This window comes from Canis lupus, chromosome 6 (genome assembly GCF_003254725.2).
Source record: "Canis lupus dingo isolate Sandy chromosome 6, ASM325472v2, whole genome shotgun sequence".
Classification (NCBI taxonomy): domain Eukaryota; kingdom Metazoa; phylum Chordata; class Mammalia; order Carnivora; family Canidae; genus Canis; species Canis lupus.
This window is the reverse complement of record NC_064248.1, coordinates 76,755,705-76,769,388: the sequence shown is the minus strand read 5'-3', so window position 1 is coordinate 76,769,388 and position 13,684 is coordinate 76,755,705. Positions and strand designations below refer to the sequence as shown.

The 13,684-nt window shown below is 44.5% G+C and overlaps 1 long non-coding RNA gene across 5 annotated transcripts; it reads right to left on the bottom strand.

The window, feature by feature from the left end:
• Nucleotides 1-786: 786 nt before the first annotated feature.
• Nucleotides 787-12,840, bottom strand: LOC112641083 (uncharacterized). 5 transcript variants are annotated; one of them, XR_007411626.1, is made up of 5 exons: nt 12,526-12,833; nt 11,962-12,079; nt 10,972-11,244; nt 3,590-3,828; nt 787-3,202 (listed from the first exon to the last, which is right to left on the bottom strand). It is a non-coding gene; the product is annotated as an uncharacterized LOC112641083 (long non-coding RNA). The 5 variants fall into 5 exon arrangements; XR_003124489.3 differs by lacking the exon at nt 787-3,202 and adding an exon at nt 11,396-11,513 and having other exon boundaries at nt 3,512-3,828; nt 11,962-12,103; nt 12,526-12,840; XR_003124488.3 differs by lacking the exon at nt 787-3,202 and adding an exon at nt 11,396-11,513 and having other exon boundaries at nt 3,512-3,828; nt 12,526-12,838.
• Nucleotides 12,841-13,684: the final 844 nt, after the last annotated feature.

The window sequence follows — 13,684 nt, the reverse complement described above, 5'->3', positions numbered from 1 at the left end:
GGTCTTGCTCTCCAACTTGATTCTCTTTTGTTATTCATTATTTTAGTGATGCCATTGTCATTTATCCAGCTGGCCCAGCTAGAAGCCTAGGAGTCATCTGAACACCTTTCTCTTTCTTAAGCCCCACATCTGATCCACCGCTGAGTTTTTGGATATTTTGCCATATAAATATTTCTTGAATGCATCTACTTCTTTTTGTCCAAGATAACCTCATCTTTCACCTCAGCTCCTAACACAAAATGAAACAAAATGAAATAAACAAAACCTCCTAAATATTTCTGAATATCCCTTCATGCATCCTCTAATCTATCCTCCATTCTTCATCCAGAAGGCTTTTCTTCAGAGTACAAATGTGGTAATATCATCCTCCTCACATCCCAATCTTCTGGTTAAAACCTTACTGTTACTCTTAGGATAATAAAACTTATATTAGAAGGTCTGTTTCTCACCCACCTTTCTAGTCTAATCTCACCCTTGTACTCAGTCACTCAGCCCCCATATGTGTTGATTTTTCTGCCTCTTTGTGCTTCCCTCCCCTTTTTGTATCTTAACTTTGAGCTATTTCCTCAAATAAACCTTCCCTGGCCCCTTCAATTAGGTTCAATAATGCTATTACAGCCTCTCGTATCACTACGTGCTTGATTTGAGATCTATACAGAACTAGGGATGATTTTTCTTTCTTTGCCATGTTTAAAATTTTTTTTAAAAAACAAGGATGAAATGCTAAGACGCAAAGCAGTAAAAAAAATTAGACATCCTTTTATCAACTATTAAAAGCAACGTGCAAACTATACTCAGTTCTGAGTACTTCCGACTTCCGACACCGCCATTTGTCGGAAGGTGGTCTTAATCCCAGAGCAGATGTTCCTAGGACAGGTACGCGGTTGAGGGGTGAGAAGAGACAGTGAGTGGGAGGAAGGGAAAGGATCGACGTAGAGCAGATGGACCAGGTTTCCTAGTTCTTCTTAAAAACCTGTTGAATGAGAAGAGATTGCAATGGGTCTTACCGCCCTGGTGTGGAACAAAAGTCTATATAATTTCACTCTCATGTGCAAGTTTGAAGTCCAATCCATCATCCCAGATTAGAGTTCACAGATCTTGTGGCAGCTAACGGTGAATGTTGCTTGTATCTCTGTTGATGTGAGAATAGGCTGCAGAGAGAAGAGTTGGCGGACAGTCTCCAGACGCTGTGCCTTTGGGATCCATTGAAATGTCCACGTCAAGGAAGCTATGTGCTCTTTGGGCTGCTCCAGGCCAACAACAACATGGCAGAGGTGGTACCGCTGGGTCATTCCCACGCACCGCAGGACTCCTCGGGTGGGTGACCTGGCTCCGGGGTACCCGGCTGGTTTGCTCAAGACTCTCTGAGCTCAGTCCTGCAGTCTGGGGGCTCTGCTGACCCCATCCTCCTTCTCTCTTCCCTCCTTTTACAACTGTCAGGTGAGCAGCATGGTCTGAAGGCCCTTTCCATCTACTGTTCCTCCTTTACTCTTCATAGTTGGTTCCCTCCATTGATCATCTGCTTCCCTGGAGGATCAGCACTGACACACGTGTTTGGTTGGGAGCTGCTCGTGGAAGGGAGTGTGGAATGTTACCCTTCCCCCTTTCGCTGTATCTGATAGGGGACCCATCCTTCATGACAACCTAGATGTCCGCGTTGGCTAGTTGGCCGCACACCCTCAGTTGATCATCACCATCGATGAGGTTTATTCCAAATCTCCTGATGAGGGAGAGCTTTAGGTCTGTACAGATCTGGTTGGTGATAGACCTGTCTCTGAGCAGCTGTCTAGACATCTGTGGTTTCTGTGAAGTAACTGGCTGCCTCTTCCATTGGGCAGCCATCTTATCTACATCTCTGATGAGTATGATCAATTTGGTAAAAGCCTTCCCGTCCCTTCCTGTCCATCTTTGGATGTCCCTGTCTTCTTGTTCTTGAGATCGGTGGGGGTAGTTGTGATCTAGCTGTTCATGTGTCTCAGGAAACATGGTGTACTTGTGGTGGGGAGTAGCGTTGGGGCCTGAGCCTTGCCTTTTGTGCTTGACCTTGCCAGTGTTCATCCCTTCCTCCCCATATTCCTTTCCCCCAGTTCTGGTGGCAAGCCCTAAGGCTCAGCAGATAAGAAATTGGCAAGCAAGGCGCACGTCTCCACTTCCTGCAACCCCACTGCAAGATAGCTGTTGGTCTCATGGAGGCCTCAGACCAGGAGTAGAGGGTGAGGGTTCATGCAGCAAACTCTAACATCCAGGAGCTTGGCTTTGACCCCAAGAGAACTCTTCCTGTTCTTTAGCTCATTTTAATTTTTGTCTCACTTCTCCAAGCAAAGGTACAAGGATTGGGAAGATGAACCATTTCAGTTTCCTCAGACTTTTGTGCTGTCACATAAGTTCTTTCCTGAGTTTAATGTAGGCATTTTGGAGTGGATATGGGGAGAGTCAAGAAAATAAAGGAAAATTTAGGTCTTAAGTGGCTCTCATACATATCTTGCAAAAGCAGTTATGGTGTCTACTTTATTGAGTGATGGGGATTCAGTAAGATAATACACATAGTGGGTTCAGAATTGTGCCTCCACATAAACTATCAGTAATATTAACTGATTGCATTGACGAAACATTTAGCTGAAAATTAAAAAAATATTATATAAAATTTTTAATACAAATTTCTTGTTTCCCAACAAATATGAGGATTTGTAGGACATGCCCATTTTGTTCAAAATGGTAAAAGAAAGCATTTTGTTGTCTTTATAATAAGAAAACCATGAAATTGTGATTTACTGGGAAATCTTTGTTCATTCGTAGTTGGAGGTGTGATAAAATGACGTGTATGACCTGTTATAATAGCAGGGATAGAATCCAAAGGAGAGGGCACTGTCATCCTTGAAAGTCATCTGCTTTTAATTAATTAATTAATTAGTTAGTTAGTTAATTATTGACTCTTTTTAGAGAGCAAGGAGAGGCAGAGGGTAAGGGAGGCAGATCATCTTAAGCAGGCTCCGTGTTAGTGTGGAGTCCAACACGGGGCTTGGTCTCATGATCCTGGAGATCATGACTCTTAGATCCTCATCTGAAATCAAGAGTTGGTTGCTTAACCGACCGAGCCATACACGCGCCCCCATGTCCTCTGCTTTCTAACGCTGTACTTCCTTTGGGATTTCTTCTCAGCCTGTACGTCCAGGTTCTCTGGCTCAGAGGTGAAGGACTTTCACTGTGTGAAAATAAGGAAGTGATTGCCAGATGCGGTGCCTCTGAAAGAGTTATTTTAGCTCAGTCTGTTAAGAGCTGTGTGACCATGTGTATGTTGTTTTGCAGTCTATTCCCTTCACTACTTGGCCACTTCATCCACCGTGAGCGTGTGGTTTGAATTGGGCCACCGTGACTCACTGGGTCATATTTCCCAGGTTTTTATGTTATCACTATGCCCATGCGCTCGCTAGAGCACATTCTTCCTCAATTACCATATTGATATGAGTTTAAAAATGAGTGATCTTTAAAATGTCATGTTAGTACAGTTCCATTTCTTGAATGCTGCCAGTATTTATTCCTCTAGATAAGGGTTTGCAAATTGTGGCCCACCAGCTATTTTTGTAAGTACCGTTTTATTGGAACATAGCCATGCTGATTTGGGTAACTGTTGTCTGTGGCTGCTTTTGCACAACGGCAGAGTTCAACAGTTGCAACACAAACATGTGGCCTTCAAGTGTAAAATCTGTACAGAAAAAGCTTGTCCACTCGTGTTCTTTGGTGTGATTATTTCTGCAGAAGAATGTTCACAACTGGGACATACAAGATGGGCTTCTCCACCTTCTCTTAGGGGCAGCTCTTTGGCCACTTCTGACAAGGAAAGAGAGAGAGGATATGATTATTTTCTAGATTGTTTTAATTGGGTTATATGATCAGGGAATGAACCAAAATCAGCGCTGCTGCCAGGAAACCTGTCATCCCCTGTCCAATGGCCCTATTCTCAGTTTATCCTTAAGCACGTGGACTTTAAGACCCAGCTCTCCACTCCTTTTGGGATTACATTAATATGACACTATTTGAATGAGAAGGGAGAAGAGGATGGTTAGATTTTCCCTTTCATCTATATTTTGCCTCAAGTTGGCAGCCTTTCCTCTCTGCTTTGGAACACGGCAATTACCCAAACCCTTTTCATACTAATACCTGCATAGCAGGGGGCTGCTTTTGAAGTCGCCTGAACTTTGCAGTCGGTCCAGCTCATATTCCCTTTAGAGTTTCCCTACTAGTTGATTGAGTACAGCAGACCGTATATATGTCTCCTTCCTGTGTCTTAGCCTCTACTTCGTAGTTTCCTTTTGTCTCTCTGGGCAGTGGTTTATGGACTTTTGTTTTAATCTCTGTCTTCCAGTTCACTAACTCTCTTCACTGCTGAGTCTAATTTGCTGCTTTCTGATTTTGATTTTTTTTCCCATTTCTAGAATATGTATGTGGTTCTATTTTAAATCTTGCTGGCCAATTCTTTTTTTTTTAATTTAATTTATTTATTTATGAGAGACACACACACACACAGAGGCAGAGACATAGGCAGAGGGAGAAGCAGGCTCTCCACGGGGAGACCGACATGGGACTTGATCCCAGTACCCCAGGATCTGACCTGAGCCAAAGGCAGATGCTCAACTGCTGGCCACCCAGGTGTCTCTTGCTGGCCAATTCTAATAGTCTCTTGTGTCTTTGCAGTGCTCATTTTTATTTTTGAAACATATTAAATGTACTAACTTAGTATTTTGATTATTTTAACACTTAGTCTCTATTTATTTAGGCTGGTAACTTTTATTCATCATAGTTTGTTTCCTTCTTGGTTTGAGAATTTTTGGTGGTGAACTTACATGTCTTAGAATTTTAGTCTGAGAATTTTCTTTGAGTCTGTGCCTAAAATTAATTTTTCTAGGTGGATTTAATTTTTCTGCCAGATTTCTGAGCACTATCAACCAAGGGTCAAATATCATTGGCTTGGAGTTTTTAAATACACAGGTAGTGTGGATTTTGGCTCTTAAGCCACGAGAATGAAGATTTTGTGAAAAATCCCCAAGGGAGACATTTCTTTTTCTTTTCACATTTTTTTTCTTTGCACATTAAGACTGAGAAAGGCATGTATACTGTGAGCTTCTCTCTCTCTCTCTCTCTTTTTTTTAAAGAATTTATTTATTCATGAGAGACACACAGAGAGAGGCAGAGACATAGGCAGAGAAGCAGGCTTCCTGTAGGGAGCCCGACGTGGGACTCGATCCCAGGGCCCCAGGATCACGACCTGAGCTGAAGACACATGCTTAACCACTGAGCCACCATGAGTTTCTCTATAGGGAGAGGTTGATTCTAGTTTATTCATTGAAGTTTTTGCCTTTTGGTGGTCCTGACTTTATGGAAGGGTCTTTATTCAATCTCTTACTCTACTTAGACTTCTGACTGTCTCTCCTGACAGAAGCTGATTAAAATTCAGATTTTAGGCCACCAGGAATTAGCAAGTACCTTCAAGGAAAGTGTTGGCTCTTGCACTAACTTAATTTTTTGTGCATTATCGGACTCCTTTGAGTAATTCCGTTCCTTTCCACTAGCTCACTTATACATTCAAAATTTTGTTGCATTAATATTTTTTTCTTAGCAGTTTCTGGTGTGTTGTATGGATAGGATTTCACCTAACATTTTTATAGCCATATTGCCAGAAATGCCATTCATTTAAAAAGACTCTTTTTAATCTATTCTTGTATCCTTATGTCTTACACTCCTTCTTTTATTGCATTTTTCTTTTATTCTTCATGTTTCTCATTCTCATCCTCATTCAAATTCAAGTCCTCTACACCATATATTTGGACTATTGCAAGGGCCTCCAATATGGACTTCCCCACCTCCCTTTCCAGCTCATCCTTCATGTGATAGCCAGAAGTCTCCTTAGACAAATGAAACTCAAAACAGTCAGCAACAGGATTTTGTATCAGTATCTTGGAAACGAGCTCAGAAAGAAAATCATCAGCAATCCAAGGGAAAGATATATTATTGGGGGAAACCTGTAAGTAAATAAATATATATGACAATCCGATGAGCGAAGCAGATCCAAGAGACTGTCCCTGGGTTCAGAGAGAAAGGAGAGATCAGAGCTGACTGGATAGAAAGGTGGGATTCCGAATGGCCTTACAGAAAAGGTGGTCTCCCAGTCAAATCTTGAATTGTTATTATCCAGAAGAAAAAAGGATAAAAGTATTGTGGGAGCAGAAACACTACGTGCAGACACCCCTGCCTATGGTTTATTTGTAGACGAGAAAGTTGAACAAGATGGAGAATCAAAGACATAGGGGTAGAAGAGGTCGTCACGCGTTGGATTTCTGTTCTGCAGAAACATGTCACAGTAACGCCACCTCCTCAGTTCTTCCTTGTATCGTATCGTAGCTCACCAACCCCGCAGGTTGACAGAGAGGTAGTCTTAGGTTCTAGACTACTTGAAGTTTCTTTGTTAGTCGCCTCGTCCATGCCGTAGCTGAGGCTTACATTTTCTCCACTACATCTTTCCAAATGGGTTTGGAATCTCCTCTTTAATGCTTTTATGAGCAGATTGTGTGGGGCACAGTTGCTTGGACCAGGTTCAGGAGTCAGATAGCCCACATTCAAATCCTAGGTCACTACTGTGGGAGACTACGGCCAGACCTGCTGCACTGAAGGCTCCAATGGGCATCCTGGCCCAACAAGAGCCGAAATACGGAAATTAAAAGATTGTATAACTGTGGCTCAACCAAAAATTATGAAGCTGGAGCCTCAACACAAGGGTCTAAATGATGCGGTTCCCTCTAGCCTACAAAGGATTCTTCCAAACTGGAAGATCTATGTGAGTTGCTGAAAGGACTTGACTTTAGGCGTGGTTCCTTGGGGAAAAATGTTGTCACTAGAGAGATTTATCTCCTTCCCATCCTGCTTTTATGTGTAGTAGTATTATTATTTTCGCATTGCTTACTGGTTGAGGCAATAGTAAAACAACAGGAAAATTAATCTAATCTAGCTCAGGGTTACCAGTTTTGGCAGTCTTTTGACTGTCACCATGACCAAATTCTGCATAGCTTAATCACTTCCAAATTATGATTTGCTCATCTGTGAAATGGAACTGATTTGAGGGTTAAATGTGATAATGGTAGCAAAGTCCTTGACAGTGCCTGCCTCACAGGAAGTGGGAGTGATGGTGGGTATTATTGCTGAGTCATTGTCTCAGATAGTTACCCATTCTATTGGCGCCACTGCTTTCTTGTCTTGAATTGGAGGGCCATGCCTATACACTCTACCTCTTGATTTTCATCCCAAACTTTTGTAGAATGAGTCAAATTTTTCCTTCATAGCTCTTCTCTTCTCATGTTACCTTTAAATCATTTAGCTTGCCTACCCCGTCTTAGCTCAGGGCCCTCCATCTTTCCATTTAATTATACCAAAATCTTAGAGTCAGGTCGATTCCTCTCTTTTTCTGATATCCCAGGTCCAATCTGTTGCATCTCCCTGTTACAGTTTGTCCAAGCTACTGTAATGTCTCCCCTGGCTATTACCGTAGCCTTCTAATTGGTCCCTCTGTCCTAATCCCCATTTAACTTATACTCAATGGAGCAACCAAAGTAATCTGATAAAATAAAAATTGGTCCAATCTGTTACTTCTGTCCTCAAACTCTTAAATCACTTTCCATCTCATTCAGAGTAAATGACACATTTCTCTTCATATGAGCTAGGAGGCCCTATATAAGTTGAACTCCTGCATCTCTTATTTCATTGTCTCCTACTCTCCCCCTTCCTCACCCCTATACACACTGACTTCCCCAATTGGATGCTTTGTGCCATGTTGTGACTTTCTGAGTCCAAAAGCATGACTTCACATTATCTCCGTGCAGATATCTTTTGCTGAGCTATGGCTTTTCTTTGTTTTCTTTTTAATTTTTTTTAAAGCAGGCTCCACACCCAATGTGGGGTTTGAACTCATGACCCCAAGATCAAGAGTCACATGCTCTACTGATTGAGCCAGCCAGGTAACTCTAGATATGGCTTTTCAATTTCATCTCAAATTCTGGTGCTCTCATGCAGCTCATGACCATTCCAAGTGCGTGTTGTGTTTACATTTAATCAACATGTCAATTATGTCCTCATGTAATCCATGATAGAAATGTTGAGCAGATCAGATTGGAGAACAAAGACCTTTCACTCACTGCTAGAGGTCTTTATTTATATTTTTATTTATAGTTTTTAAATTTTAATTTTTTAATTTAAATTCAAGTTGGTTAACATATAGTGTCTTATTAGTTTCAGAGGTAGAATTCAGTGATTCGTCAGCATCACAGTGCTCCTCATGTCACACACCCTCCTTAAGGCCCGTCACCCAGTGACCCCATCGTCCCACTCAGCTTCCCTCCAGCGACCTTCAGTTTGTTCCCTAGAGTTAAGAGTCTCTTATGATTTACCTCTTTCTCTGTTTTTATCTTATTTCTCCTTCCCTTCCCCTCTGTTCATGTTTTGTTTCTTAAATTCCACATGCGAGTGAAGTCATATAGTATTTGTCTTTCTCTGACTGATTTATTTTCTTAGTATAATACCCTCTAGTTCCATCCATGTCCTTGCAAATGTCAAGATTTCATTCTTTTCAATGACTGAGCAATATCGCACTGTATATACCACTAGAGGCTTTTAGATAACATTACTAAGACCACTCATCTAGTTGCAAATACTTGTGTCTCTTCATTCTATATTCTCAAGCTTGTTCCTTAGGAAGATGAGGAAATACAGGAAAGAACATGAATTTCTTAAGGACACATGGTTTATAAACAACAGATGTGGCTTGAAACTGTTGGTGCAAGGTCTTCCCTAATATTTCATAATGCTTTTAACATTTTTGTATTTTCTACCACAAAACACAATATTTTGCAAGTCCTCAATAAACATATGTTTATTGTTGATTAATATGCCTTGCCTTGGCCTTTTTTCAAAGTAAGTCCTTAATTTAGACCTGTGGTTCTCAACTGGGGGCAATTTTGCCTCGAGGGGACATTTGCCAATATCTGGGGACAATTTTATTTTTTATTTTTTATTTTTTTATTTTATTTTATTTTTTTTTCTGGGGACAATTTTTGATTGTCACAAATGGGCAATGCTACCAGCATCTACTGGGTAGAGGTCAGAGATACTGCTAATATCCTACAATATACAGACCAGTATCCTACAAGAAAGAATTGTCTGGTCCAGAATGTTCTGAGATTGAGGAACCCTGATTTAGAATTTAGCTTATTGATTTTATAAGCAGTTAAGAGAAGGTCTAAAAGTGCACCAAAGCAAGCTGATTATTTTTTCTCTCTGGTTTCCTGTTAATGGACCCAGCCTTTAAATAAAACAAAAGAGCACTTGAGCTGAAAAAAAACCCCCAGATACACAAATAAAACCTTGCCCAGCTCCTTTTAGTACGTGAGGTCCTTGTTCATGTACTGAGAGGTGATAACCAAGCAACAGCCCCCCTCCTTAGCTGGGATAAAGAAAGTTGTACTCATTACATATTCATGTTTGCAATGGCATTCTTCGCTTAAGAGATTCAGGGCACATCATTAATTAAAGCAGTGAATTCCCCAGAAAGAACACTAATTAAATCTCAAAATCAAAACAGAATGGAAGGCAGACCTCATTTTTCCATCCCATCTGAGCAACTGAGAAAAACCCATACAGCTTTACTAGGCCAAGTGAGGGATGGTGGGATTTATCAAGAAGCCAGGCCAGCCACCTTCACTTAGGCTTTCTTTCTCTCCTTTCTTGCTGCTGGTTCCAAAAGGGGGCCGTAGGCAGAGCTGCCAAAAAGCAAATAGCTGGTTGGTAGTGGCAATGCCAGCGTTTTCATAGTATGGGCTTTATCTTCCCTCGAGAAGGAGCAGCAGGAGGCTTAGAGTTTAAGGAGTCAGAGATCCAGTCTCTTAACCTAGACAACCTTGGCCCCCTACTTTTCTACTCCATATCTGGTATTTGGGCCACCTCACTGTTTAACTCCCGCATATTTACTGATTACTTCCATGTCTGTATTTCTCATTCTAGGAACTGCTGAATGCTTGGCATGCCTTGTCTTTTTAAAAATTCTCCAACAGCCCTATATACTCCCATTCGCATTTTCTAAATTATGAAATTAAGGTTTAGAGAAGTAATCTGTCCAAGATCGCATATATAGTAAGTGCAAAAGCTGGGTCTCAGATCTGTCTTTTATCCCCTCTTCATTCTTAATTCCATTGTTTGGCTCAAGTTCCTATTGTTTCTCATCTGAATCATTGCCTCAGTCTCCTAAACTAGACTCCCCGGTCTTGCTTCCTTCCATGCCATCCTCCTGTCTGCAACCGGAATAATCTTCCTAAAATGCAGACCCCCACAGGGGCGACTGGGTGGCTTAGTCAGTTGAGTGTCTGACTCTTGACTTCTGGTCGTGGTCTCCTTGTCATGAGATCGAGCCCCCCGTTCCTCATAGAGCCCTGTGTCAGGCTCCGTGCGCTCAGCACAGAGTCTGCTTGGGATTCCGTCTCTCCCTCTCCCTACCATAAATAAATATTTTTATTTATGTTTTTGTGTTGTGTCTCAGATCTCTCAGATCAATCAATCAGATCTAAAAAAATAAAAACGCAGACATAATAATGACCACCACCCCCCATTAACCAAACTAAATGATTTACAATTTCCCGAACTCATCAGATTTTATGCCTTCACACATATTGTTTATCTGACATTTAGTTTCCTTAAAAATCCAGCTGAAAAGGTGAGCCATATTGGGTAGAAAGGTAGTCTTCCCTTTCTTAAAATAGAGACCATCCTACCTGCCATATTAGCATCAGTTAAAACAGAAAGAGGATAAAAATATAAACTGTCTGAATCCTTTCAACGTGTTTGTAAAATAATTTCCCACCCACAGTATTAGAAGACCTCGTTTCGGGGCACTGGTTACGTCACTTAAAAGGATTCCATTAGGCCTGACCGTCTCACCGTCAGATGATGGTGAAGTTCACTGCTTTTCTCTTTCCCTTGTCTCTAAAACGCCAAAATTGTAATTCTTAAAAAAGTTCTGAAGGTGCCCCAAACATATTTCATTGATCTTTATACTGAAGATCAAACACGTATTCGGGGTAGATGTGTTTGTGGGTGTTCCGGTTGGCTCTTCTCTCAGCCCATGGACACGTTGACTCGTCTGGCGCTGTCTTTCAGGGGTGCTGCATTCAGGGAAGGGCGGTCCTTCTGCGTCTGTTTTACTTGCTTCTCCTGAAGGACATAAGTGGGACCGGAGAGACATTCACTGGCAACTCACAGAAATCCCTGGCTCCCCCTGCAGCACCCAGTACCGTTCCCCTATCTCTGCCACTCTGTCCCTACCCAATCTCTCAATCTCCTCTCGCTCTTCCTCTCCACCCACCTGCTCCACCGCTTTGCAGCTGTCTCTCTTCTACTCCAGATAACCACCCAGCCGGCGTGTGTATTTTCCACACCTCCCACATTCCAGGGACTTCATTACGTGAAATCTAAGGATCAGTCTGGCGAGATCATGAGAGCAGGTGGAGAGGGAACAAAGTGGTGGCCAAATCAGGGCACTTATACTTTAATAATTTAGTCCCATTGCAATTGCAATTTTTTTTGTTGTTGTTGTTGGATGGGGTCCATACTACCATTTGTACTTAGGATTTTGGTGGTGCAAGAAAGCTTAGGATGGGATAGTCAATTTTTTAAATTATGTAGGTGAGGAGACAATAGATGCCCAGACAGATGCTTCGTGCCTGTGCTCAGGCCACTCGTGAGTGCCTTAGGTAACCTTCTGACCTGCAGTCAGGGTGTCTCCGCGTGCTCTGTGCTGTGTGAGCGCTTCGCTCAGTGAGGAGCACGTGGCCTCTTGTAAGGTAGGTACTGGGTGAATGTGAGAATGAACAAAAGGAGATGTGATTTAGTTCTTACAATTAAAGTAGAGGACCCTCCTCCCAACCCTACCGTGACTGAAGGGGGCGCAGCAAGTGGGTCAGCTTGCCGGTCTGCTTCGGCTGTTTCAGTTATATTTTGCTGCGGATCACCTGAGGATCTGCTATTCCATTTCAGTGATGCCATGAACCTTTAAAATGAAGGTGAACATGTCCTACCCCACCCCAAATGGCTTTCTTAGTTTCTGTTGATGATGCTCTAATAGTAATAAAAAATAGTAGCAGGGGATCCCCGGGTGGCTCAGTGGTTTAGCACTGCCTTCGGCCTAGGGCGTGATCCTGGAGTCCCGGGATCGAGTCCCACATCGGGCTCCCTGCATGGAGCCTGCTTCTCCCTCTGCCTGTGTCTCTGCCTCTCTCTGTGTCTCTCATGAATAAATAAATAAAACCTTAAAAAAATAGCAACAATAATACTGATAGCTGCCATTGCTGCCTGCATTCCATGTGCCAAGCCTCCCACTGAACACTTCGAGTCTCTCACTTAATTTAATCTTCCAAATAACTCTACGAAATACCAAGGTGTGTGTGTGTTTTACAGATTAGGAAACGGAGGCCCCGGAGGAAGAGGATAATTTACCTCCGTCACTCAATAAGTCGTAGAATCCAAGTGCAAAGTCAAGTCTCCGGGTCCCCGAGAGCCTGCGCCTTTCCTGCTGCCACTGAGGCAGAAGGTGAGGGCGCCCACCTGCCTCCCTTGCTCCGCGTGGGCCTCTCTGGGGCTCAGGTTCATTCCAGGGGCTCAGAGCTGTGCCCCGATGCTGCTGCTAGGAGGGCAAGGGGAGCAAGGCGCTTTTCTGCTTCAAGGGGACTGTACCCCAGTGGGGAAAACAGACTCTCAGACCAGCCGGTGTGTCACAAGAAAGCCCGGCTGTGATGCTGGGGGCCTGGCTGTGATGCTGGGAGCCTGGCTGTGATGCTGGGGGGCCCGGCTGTGATGCTGGGGGGCCGGCTGTGATGCTGGGGGCCCGGCTGTGATGCTGGGGGGCCCGGCTGTGATGCTGGGGACCCAGAGGGGACAGCAAGGGCCTGGCCCGGGGCCGGGAGGGCCGGCGAGGCTGGCGGCCAGCAGTGGAGCAGCACCAGATGGGGCGAAAGAGCCGGGCCCGGGGCCTGTGGCCCGGGACGAGCTCGAGGATGGGGAGCAGCCAAGGTGGGCGGCAGGGAGGGCCCGCGGGCTCCCCGGGGTGGGGGGCACAGAGGCGCTGGGCACAGGGCACTCAGGGACGTGACGTGCTCGGGGTGGTTTGGCACAGCAGGTAAGGACAGGAGTGGAGGGCAGCGGGCGGGCGGGGCTGGAGGCTGGGAGTCGGTGGGCAGGCCCACGCGGCTGCTGGTCCAGTGCAAGGGGTGGAGAGCCGGGCCCGGGGGACGTGGAAGCCAGCGGGTCGCGGGCTCCCGGCGGGGTCAGCAGGTGACAGTCCCTTGGCGCTGGGCCCTGCCCTTGCCCGGCCCCTCTGCCCACGGCCGGCTGTTGGGAAAGAAGGAGAAAGGTCACATGTGGAGGAACCGCCAAGGACTGTGACCAGGGAGGAGGCAACCGGGGGGCCCGACGGCGGCCCAGAGGAACGCGTGGTGTCCCCTCTCCTCTTCCCTCTGCTTCTGTCCGCCCTTCTCGGCCTCTGGGGCCTCAGGCACAGCCATGGGCTGAAGGGCTCGGGGCTCAGCACCGAGCACCCCAACCCCAACCCCGGTGCCCTGCACCCTGAGCTCCTGGCTGGCCTGGCCCCTCCTGGAGG